The sequence below is a fragment of the Chlorocebus sabaeus genome, chromosome 3 (genome assembly GCF_047675955.1).
Source record: "Chlorocebus sabaeus isolate Y175 chromosome 3, mChlSab1.0.hap1, whole genome shotgun sequence".
Taxonomy (NCBI): domain Eukaryota; kingdom Metazoa; phylum Chordata; class Mammalia; order Primates; family Cercopithecidae; genus Chlorocebus; species Chlorocebus sabaeus.
Window position 1 is genome coordinate 76,843,161 of NC_132906.1, and position 10,122 is coordinate 76,853,282.

The 10,122-nt window shown below is 38.1% G+C and overlaps 1 pseudogene; it reads right to left on the bottom strand.

Moving 5' to 3' along the window:
- Positions 1 to 7,516: 7,516 nt before the first annotated feature.
- LOC103214668 (bromodomain-containing protein 7 pseudogene) lies at positions 7,517 to 9,346 on the bottom strand (annotated as a pseudogene).
- Between the last annotated feature and the right edge of the window lie 776 nt (positions 9,347 to 10,122).

Sequence of the window (10,122 nt, forward strand, 5' to 3'; positions counted from 1 at the left end):
TTATTTTCTTTCTTCTCAGCCTTCCCAGTTTCTCCTCTCTCCCTCATTTTTTTTCCCATAACCTTCCTTCCCACCCTATCTCTTGTCAGCCTTTGACTGCAAGAGCTACTCTACCTATGAAAACGTGCATTGGACCGTGACCTGTACGGTTCCCGGAATTGTTCTCAGGGTGAAAAACCTTCATGGGTATTAGAAACAATTAACGTTTCCATTTACCACTAGACCCAAAGCTTTATGAGCAGCAAAGATGTAAATTTATTTTAACCTTAAATCTAAAGTATAATTTCTGTGTGTGGGAAACCAGCAGTAGCAGACTAGTGTGATTGGGAGATACATTTCAATTAATTCTTCTACCAACACCGTATCTCTTCTGCATCAGAACCTTTTATAGTGTTAAAATTAACAATTATGCAGCTGATGGCTGGTTAAATCCACCAGGGGACCTGGAGAGAGCCTCAGATAACACGACACGTATAAATCATTCAGGAGAACAATTCATGAAAGAAAAGTTATCTGTGTTTGGGATGACATTGGAAGAGCTAAATAGGAGTCAATTGGAAGAAGGGACATTTAGTCCCATTGTCCAGCTTGCCTTTTCCTTTTTTAAAAAATTGTGTCATAATATACATTTTTAAAATTAATTATCCATTAGCAGCAAGATAAATGTCTCTTCTTGTGCTAAGGAAATAGTGGCCTCAGTGGTGAAAGATTATTTCACATGAGTAGCACTCATAAAGAGAGCTGTTCCCAGATAAGGTGGCAACTGTTCTTTGAAGAAGCACAATGAAGGGTGACAGGCAAGCCCATGTTGACCAAATGGAATGGAAGACCTGCAGATTTCAGTCCGCTGATCAGTTACATAAGCAGAGAGATTCAGATCAGGAATGACATTTCACCGAACCACATAGACAGCAAAGTAGTAAGTACTTCAGAATGTAACAACCCATGAAACTGCATCCTAGAGACTATCAAAACTATTTTCAGGGTTCTCTGACACCGGAATGTTTTGGAAGCACCTCTAGAAGTAGTTTTTCATGCTTAAATCTTCAGTTACCATAAAAATTTATATCCCAGGATTTTTAATAAATGTATTATTTTTGATGCATGGATAATATATATGCATTCATGCATTCTCTGACAGACTGGATTTTAATAGGATCAGTTGCCAAATGCTAGTCTTGCAAGTGATCTGTTTTATTAAGCTTTTTATTTAATTTCATCTTTAATACATTTTATTTCATTGATCCTCTTAAGAATCGTATCCGGGAGGAGCATGATGGCTCACGGCTGTAATTCCAGCTACTCCGGAGACTGAGATGGGATTGCACGAACCCAGGAGTTCGAGGCTGCAGTGAGCTATGATTATGCCACTGCACTACAGCCTGGGTGACAGAGCGAGACCCTATCTCAAAGGAAAAAAAAAAAATCGTATCTGTGTGGTCTTGATTCATCTTTTTGACTACAGGTTTTGAATTTTAAACTTCACTCATAGTTAACAGAAATATTAAACTTGCAGTTTTCATGTGTGGAATAATAACCAGGCTAAATGCTTTATTAAACACTGGAGGTGACTCAATTGTTATATAACTTTCATTTATTTTAAATAACCTATTTTCTTCCCCACACTTGCACATCCTCCTACTAATGTGCAGAAGAAATAAAAATCATGAAAGAAGAAAAAAATATGAGTTTCTGACATGGTTCAATAATTATGTCACAGTTTGGTGACGTTTTTGCAATTGTTCTTTAATGAGGTATGAATTACAGTTGCCTTTATATTCATTTGCATTCAAAATACTTGGATAAAACTTATTGCCTTCTTTTTGTAGTTCATTTCATTGGGCCTAAAAATGTTTATGACACACAGTTTTTAAATTGTGAGCACACACACTTGGCTTAGCACATATTAATTATTTCATTCTGGCATTTTGTTCTTTAGGAAGACATAAATGTTTGCAATAAATGTTGACAATCAATAATGGTGCAAAGATGTCAGCAATTAGTGCAACATTTTCATTAAAATGTAGAAAATAACAGATAAGATATGGACATAACGCTTCCAGAGCAGACGCCGTGAAGCCACTAACAGTGTGTCCCATAGGAGAGAATCAACAGAAACAGAGAGGATATGAATCCAGAAAGTTCTGTCACAGAAACTATGCCCTAATCAGGCCTTATAATTCTCCCCATCAACTTTTTAGTGAAGAGAAACTGTAAGTAAACATTGGAATGTTTAGATACTAATATGTTTTATATATTAAATATATATATAGACATAAAATACTTTTTATGTGACAACATAAAATGTATTGCATATAGTGTAGTTTGTCCTTGCATATAGTGTAGTTTGAGTCATTTGTTATCAAGGAACCTTTTTGCTGTTTTTAGAATTGCAGGGTTAAGAACCCCTCCAGGATTTGCCACAGAAGGATGATTAGGCTGGGTAGACCCAGCTGGACTAGTTTCTCCCTCTGCCAGACCCAGCCTCCTCCACATGAGTCTTTCTGGTCTTTTATACTCTATTCAATATGTTTTCCTTTTAAATCTAGATATAATTTACATGCCGTAAAGCTCACCATTTTCACATCTACCATTGAGTGGGTTTTGTGTATTCCCAGAATTGTGCAGCCACCGTTACTATCTAATTCCAGAATACTTTCTTCACCCCAGAAAGAAATCTGTACCTGTTAACAGTCACTCCCTGTTCCCCCTCCCTCCAGCCCAGACAAATGCTAATCGATTTTCTGTCCTCATGGATTTGGCTGTTGTGAATATTTTACACAAATGGAATCATACAGTATGTGGCTTTTTGTGTTTGGCTTCTTTCACTATGCGCTATTCCCTCTGCTCCAAAGTAGATGCAGATAGGATGGAAGAAAACTTTTCTGTTCTCATGGGGGTTAGAAGATTGCAGGACAAGCAGGCTAAGTAAATACGTGCTGTACACAGTATGGGCAACACATTTTTCCTCTTGATCTGTCTCCAGTTCCTCTGTTGTACAGTTTATAAATACAAAGTAATGGCCCCATTATGTGGTTGCCAGGGTGACTGATATTACCTGCATAAACCAGAACTAGGCTAAGACGATAAAAGGCTCTCATCTTTACACTTTATGCTCAAGTTTTGCCTTCAACCTTTTTTTTTTTTTTTTTTTGAGACAGTCTCGCTCTATTGCCCAGGCTGGAAAGCAGTTGCTCGATCTAGGTTCACTCCAAACTCTGCCTCTCAGGCTCAAGTGATTCTCCTGCCTCAGCCTCCTGAGTAGCTGGAATTACAGACGCTCGCCACTATGCCCGGCTAATTTTTGTATTTTTAGTAGAGATGGGGTTTCACCATGTTGGCCAGGCTGGTATCGAACTCCTGACCTCAAGTGATCCGCCCACCTCGGCCTCCCAAAGTGCTGGGATTACAGGCATAAGCCACCATGCCCGTTCTATTTCTTAATTAAGGATCAAGAGAACATAAACACCGATGATGGATTCATGGGTCACTTTTTTTTTTTTTTTTTTTTTTTTTTTGAGACGGAGTCTCGCTTTGTCGCCCAGGCTGGAGTGCGGTGGTGCGATCTTGGCTCACTGCAAGCTCAGCCTCCCGGGTTCTCGCCATTCTCAGCCTCCCGTGTAGCCGAGACTACACGCGCCCGCCACCACGCCTGGCTAATTTTGTGTATTTTTAGTAGAGACGGGGTTTCACCGTGTTAGCCAGGATGGTCTCGATCTCCTGACCTCGTGATCCGCCCGCCTTGGCCCTGAAAAATGCTGGGATTACAGGCATGAGCCACCGCGCCCGGCCTCATGGGTCACTTTTAAGTTGCCTTTAATACAATGGGCAGGCTTGCCTCACTTCCCTCTTGAGAGGTTAGTTTTTCATCCATTCATGGAGTAAGATGCTGTGATGTTAGCTGCCAACACTAGCACACATTACATACCGCCCATTGCCCCAGAGTGCAGCCTGTTGTAGGATATGAAAGGCAATATTCTGGTAGTCTAGAATTAAAAATTGTCTCTTAAAAATTCACATAACAACAAAAAATTCATTTTCTCTTAGCTCCCTTAATATATTCTGGGATCATGTTTTGTAACCCAAATCAATAAGATTTCTTTACTCATAAAAGTTGTAAACATTCTCTGCGGAAAGTTGAAAACTAAATCATACAGAAGAAATAAGAATCACCTATAAGCCTGCCACCTAGAATAAACTCATAGTTTGTTTTTGTGTACAAAAAATTTCATTTCTTTTAAATTCAAAAAAAATTATTGAATGTCTGTTATGACCTAGGGGGAAATCAGTGGAGGATAAGAAGAAATCTTTGGCAATTTAAAAAAACTATGGGCCAGGCGCGGTGGCTCAAGCCTGTAATCCCAGCACTTTGGGAGGCCAAGACAGGCGGATCACGAGGTCAGGGGATCGAGAGCATCCTGGCTAACACGGTGAAACCCCATCTCTACTAAAAACATACAAAAGAAACCTAGCCGGGCGGGGGTGGCGGGCGCCCGTAATCCCAGCTACTCGGGAGGCTGAGGCAGGAGAATGGCGTGAACCCGGGAGGCGGAGCTTGCAGTGAGCTGAGATCCGGCCAGTGCACTCCAGCCTGGGCGACAGAGCGAGACTCCATCTCAAAAAAAAAAAAAAAAAAAAAAAAATTATGATCACACAGGTTATAAGGTTCATATTGCCCGCATAAGCATTGCAGCGAGTATACTTTCCTGTATTTTGAAATATTCTTTTAAAAACATGAATTTTAATACTTGCATATGATTGGGCTATAATTTCCAAATTGTGATCATTTATGTTGTTTTCCATTTTTTATTATTAAAAATAATGCTGTCAAAAATAAGTTGAATAAACTTGTATATAAAAATTTCAGTTTTGTATATAAAACTTTCAAAATCATAAATTTTCAAAAAATAATTTATAATTATTCAATAATAAATTAATAATTAATCCTTAGAACAGATTGATTAGAGAATTACTAAGTCAAGTATATCTTTATCTTAAGCATATTTATACACATTGCTAAATTACCTACAAAATTATACCAACTTATACTCATAGCCAACTTTGAGAGTATTCACTTCTCTATTCAAAAACACTGCTGTTATAACTGTAAACATTTTTAGCTAACTTTGTAGGCAAATATTCTATCTTTAATTATTGGCAAAGTTGAAGATTTTCATGTTTATTGGCCATTTGCATGTATTATGTATGATTTGACTATTCTTGTCTTTGTCCATTTTTTATGTTGAGTGTCTTTTATTGATTGATAAGTACTCTTTATATATCAAATCATCTGTCAGATATGACTCAACTATTCTTCTAGTTTTTTGCCTTTAAATGAATTATGGCTTTAAAAAAATATATAGGAGTTTTGAATGTTTTCATAAGTTTCATTTGTTAATATTTTTCTTCATGGCTTTCTGCCTTTGATTTCATGCTTGAATGTCTTTCTCCAATGTAAAGTAAAAGAAATTCAACTCTTTTTCTTCTAGTTGCTATGCTTATTTTTATATTTAAATCTTTAATCTCTTTGAAATTTATTTTGGCATATAGCAATGCAGATATTCAACTTTACTTTTTCTCCAATAGCTATGTAACTGTCTCATTTACTGGTAAATCTTCCTTTTGTAAGTGATTTATGACGTCTTTATAAAACACTACATTTCTTCCTGAACTAGAATAATTCAGTTACTTTCTTTCATGGATACGCTAAAATCCTGTGTGTTTTGCTATTCTTGCCAATTATTCCAGGAACAGCCATTCACAAGTCTTACTATGAAAAATAGGGTAAAATTGGTGTCTCCAGATTTGAAAGTTTTCCATTTCTATCTTAAAAACAAAAACTGTGAACTTTTTTAGGTGCTCAAAATGAACTCTTATTAAGTCACTGGTGTTTTTTCAGCTTTGTTTGTTACAGCAGAAGGCATTATCTTTTTTTTTTTTTCCCCTTTTCAACTTTTATTTTAGGTCCAGGGGGTACATGTGCAGATTTGTTACATGAATAAGTTGCATGTTGCTGGAGACTGGCATACAAATAATGTCATCACCCAGGTAATGAGCATGGTACTTGACAGGTAGTTTTTCAACCCTCACCCTCCTCCCTCTCTCCACCCTCAAGTAGGCCCTGGTGTCTGTTGTTCTCCCCTTTGTGTCCATGTGTACTCAACGTTTAGCTCTCAGTTATAAGTGAGAACATGCAATATTTGATTCCTGTGCTAATTCGCTCAAGATAATGGCCTCTAGCTGCATCTATGTTGCTGCAAGGGCACAATTTTGTTCCTTTTTATAGCTACATAGTATACCATGGTGTACTGCATTTTCTTTATCCAGTCCATTGTTGATGGGCATCTACGTTGATTCCATGTCTTTGCTATTATAGATAGTGCTAAAATGAACATATGAATGCATGTATCTCTTTGGTAGAATGATTTATATTCCTTTGGGTGTATACTCAGTAATGGGATTGCCAGGTTGAATGGTAGTTCTAAGTCCTTTGAGAAATCTCAAAAATGCTTTCCACAGTGGCTGAACTAATTTACATTCCCACCAGCAATGTGTAAGAGTTCTCTTTTCTCTGCAGCCTCCCAAACATCTGTTAATAGCCATTCTGACTAGTGGGAGATGGTATCTCATTGTGGTTTTGATTTGCATTTCTCTAATTATTAGTAATGTTGAGCATTTTTCCTATGCTTTTTGGCAATATATATGTCTTCTTTTGAAAAGAGTCTGTTCGTATCATTTGCCCATTTTTTAATGGGGTTGTTTTTCACTTGTTGATCTGTTTAGGTTCCTTACATATTCTGGATGTTAGGCCTTTATCAGATGCATAGTTTACAAGTATTTTCTCCTACAGATTGTCTGTTTACTTTGTTGTTGTAACTGCTTTTGGAGACTGTCACGAAATCTTTGCAAAGGCTTGTCTAGAATGGTATTTCCTAGGTTTTCTTCTAGGGTCTGTATAGTTTGAGGTCTTACATTTAAGTATTCATCTATCTTGAGTTGATTTGTATATACAGTGAAAGGAAGGGGTCCAGTTTCAATCATCTGTGGATGACTAGCCAGTTATCCCAGGACCATTTATTAAATAGGAAGTCCTTTTCTCATTGCTTGTTATTGTCAACTTTGTTGAAGATCAGATAGTTGTAAATGTGAAGCTTTATTTCTGGGTTCTCTAACCTGTTTTATTGGTCTATGTGTCTGTTTTTGTATGATGCTTTTTTGTTTGTTTGTTTGTTTGTTTTGGTTACCATAGCCTTGTATTATAGTTTGAAGTTAGATAACATGATACCCCTAGATTTGTTCTTTTTGCTTAGGATTGCTTTAGCTATTCATGCTCTTTGTTGGTGCCATGTGAATTTTATTTATACTTATTTATTTTTTTCCCCTCTGGAACATTCAAATTCACTGTTCCAAAGTTTAATTAAAAACACAATTTACAAATATTTAATATCTTCTGAAAAGTATTTCTCAGTTAAGAATGAAAAAGTATATAATAATATATAATCAAATATCAGGTGCCTCAACTCCCACCAGGTCCACACTCAGCAACATCCATCTTTTTAGGTTCTTCGAGATCTTCTGTTAAATCTACAAAGTTGTTTTCCATGATGGGGGAAAGAATGGAAATCCCCATTGCTTTCTGAAATTCATACATGCTTACAATATCACCTGGAGTTACCTGCTGTGCAAGTTTTTAAGATTATTGGTCACTTGTTCAGCGAGAAGCATTTCTCTGCAGGAGGCACCCAAGAGACAGATCATACTGGGAGGGGGTCTGGTGCTCAAATACTCGTTCTGGGCTTCCTGGAGCTCCCTGAATAATTTGGTGGCCTCATCAAGTTTCTTCTGAATACTTCAGGTTCTTCAGAGTCAAAAACTTCAACTGGAATGCCAAAGTTTACTACTTTCACTGCTGTGAGCCTGTCTTGTGTATTGGGGTCCAAACACCCTGCTGGTTCTAGTTCTATAATCTCCATTTCTTTTGCTGTGTCAAGTGTCCTAGTATGGCCTTCATCTTCAAGCGATGACATCTCCAACTCTTGTAGGGTCCTGAAATTCCCTCCTTTTGTTAAAACATCCAGTAAACTATCTGCCATAACATATGGATAGTCTTGGCATGTGGCCCAAAACTCATGGATGCTGAAATCAGTTGGAAGATCAGAGTCTTCCCCATGGGTTGGATATATTAAATCAGAATCGTCCTTGCTGATATTTCTAAACATGGAGTCATAACACGGTGCATAAGAACGGTAGCGTCCATAATTCAAATCTCACACTTCTACAATGGGATCCACAGGAAGGAGAAGTCCCAACGTTGTTGTTCCATCTGGTTTTCTTCTTTCAAATTCGCACTGACTGTTCACAAGCTGTCTGGTCAGCTTTCCTCCAGATTCCTTCATAATTTGGTCAAGCTGCTCCTGCTCTCTCTCTCTGAATTATTGCTTTTAAACTTATCTTCAAGCACATCTTTGTCTACATTTTAATTTTCTTTGCCAGGACTCTTGAAGGCTTGTGCTTCAGCATCTCCAGAGTCCTCTCTCTCTCGACCAGCAACCTCCATCCTCCCCACTCTGCCTCCATCCTCCCCAGTCTGTTCTAACTTTCTGCTTTCGAGTTTCTTGCAAGTCATCCATGAAGTCTATACCCTGCTTCAGGCTCTGAATTCTTTCCTGGCTAAGAATTGTCATCCCCGAATGCAACAGCTTCTTTGCAGCTGCATAGTAAATGCTCTCTGGTTTGTTGTAAATCATGGCATTAGTGCACATTAGTTTGAAGTTATCATTTAGTTCTATCGACTGGTAGTCATTGTTCTTGACCTTTTCTTTCATAGTACTAAAATCCCTTGGTTGTTTAATGATCATGGAGTAGCCAGGAGCAATAAAATCAGTCACAGGAAATGAAAAGAAAGCACTTGGGTCTTTTCTCTGCAATTGTCTCATCAGTTGATTCAAAGTTTCTTGAAGGGGTGTCTGTTCTACTTCTTCTTGTTTGGCTAAAGAGCTTGTGAGAGGATCTCACAGGGGCATGACACTGGAGGTCTTTTTCTGCCTCATTCTCCACAAGGTCTTAATCCCACTTCTTTTTATCCTCCTTAACTCTTCTACATTTTGTCTTTTTATCTTCCCCTGGAACCTGTTTCTCACCTTTCTTTCTCTTTTTCTGCGTTCTGTCCTTGTGTTTGTCATGATCTTACTTGCCTTCGAAGAGGTTGGAGTCATGCCCTGAACTACCCGTGGAGAGTTCGGTGACTTCGTTCCCTCCTACTTTGAGGACCAGACTCAAGGGCTTCTATACATACTCTTCATGGAAGTGTTTTTTCGACTTGGCGTTTCTTGTGCTTCTTGCCCATGTCCTATCAGCTCCGGTGCCCGCCCCCAGAGCGAAGACCAGGCCCACAGTGCAGCTTCTGGTCCAGGCCAGGCCAGCGAAGGGCGGGAGCGGCCCGCAGAGGCCCCATGTGAATTTAAGAATAGTTTTTTTCTAATTCTGTGAAAAACGATGTTGGTAATTTGATAGGAAATAGCAATGAATCTGTAAATTGCTTTGGGCAGTATGACCATAGCAACATAGATTCTTCTTATTCATGAGCATGGAATGTTTTTCCATTTGTTTTTGTTGTCTCTGATTTATTTCAGCCGTGTTTTATAACTCTTGTTGGAGAGATTGTTCACCTCTGTGATTAGCTGTATTCCTAGGTATTTTATTCTTTTTGTGGTTCTTGTGAATAGAATTGTATTCTTTATTATTATTATTATTATTATAATACACCATCCTTCTGCAGCATAGAATTGCATTTTTGATTTGATCCTCAGTTTGGATGTTTTTGATGTATAGAAATACTACTGATATTTGTGTGTTGATTTTGTATCCTGAAATTTTACTGAAGTTGTTTATCAATTCTAGAGGGCTTTGGGCAGAAGCTGTGGGGATTTCTAGGTATAGAATCATATTGTCTATGAAGAGAGATCATTCAACTTACTCTTTTCCTATTTGGATTCCTTTTATTTCTTCCTCTTGCCTGGTTGCTTTGGCTAGGACTTCCAGTATTATATTGAATAGGAGTCATGAGAGTGAGGATCCTTCTCTTATTTCAGTTCTCAGGGAGAATGCTTCCAGTTTTTGCCT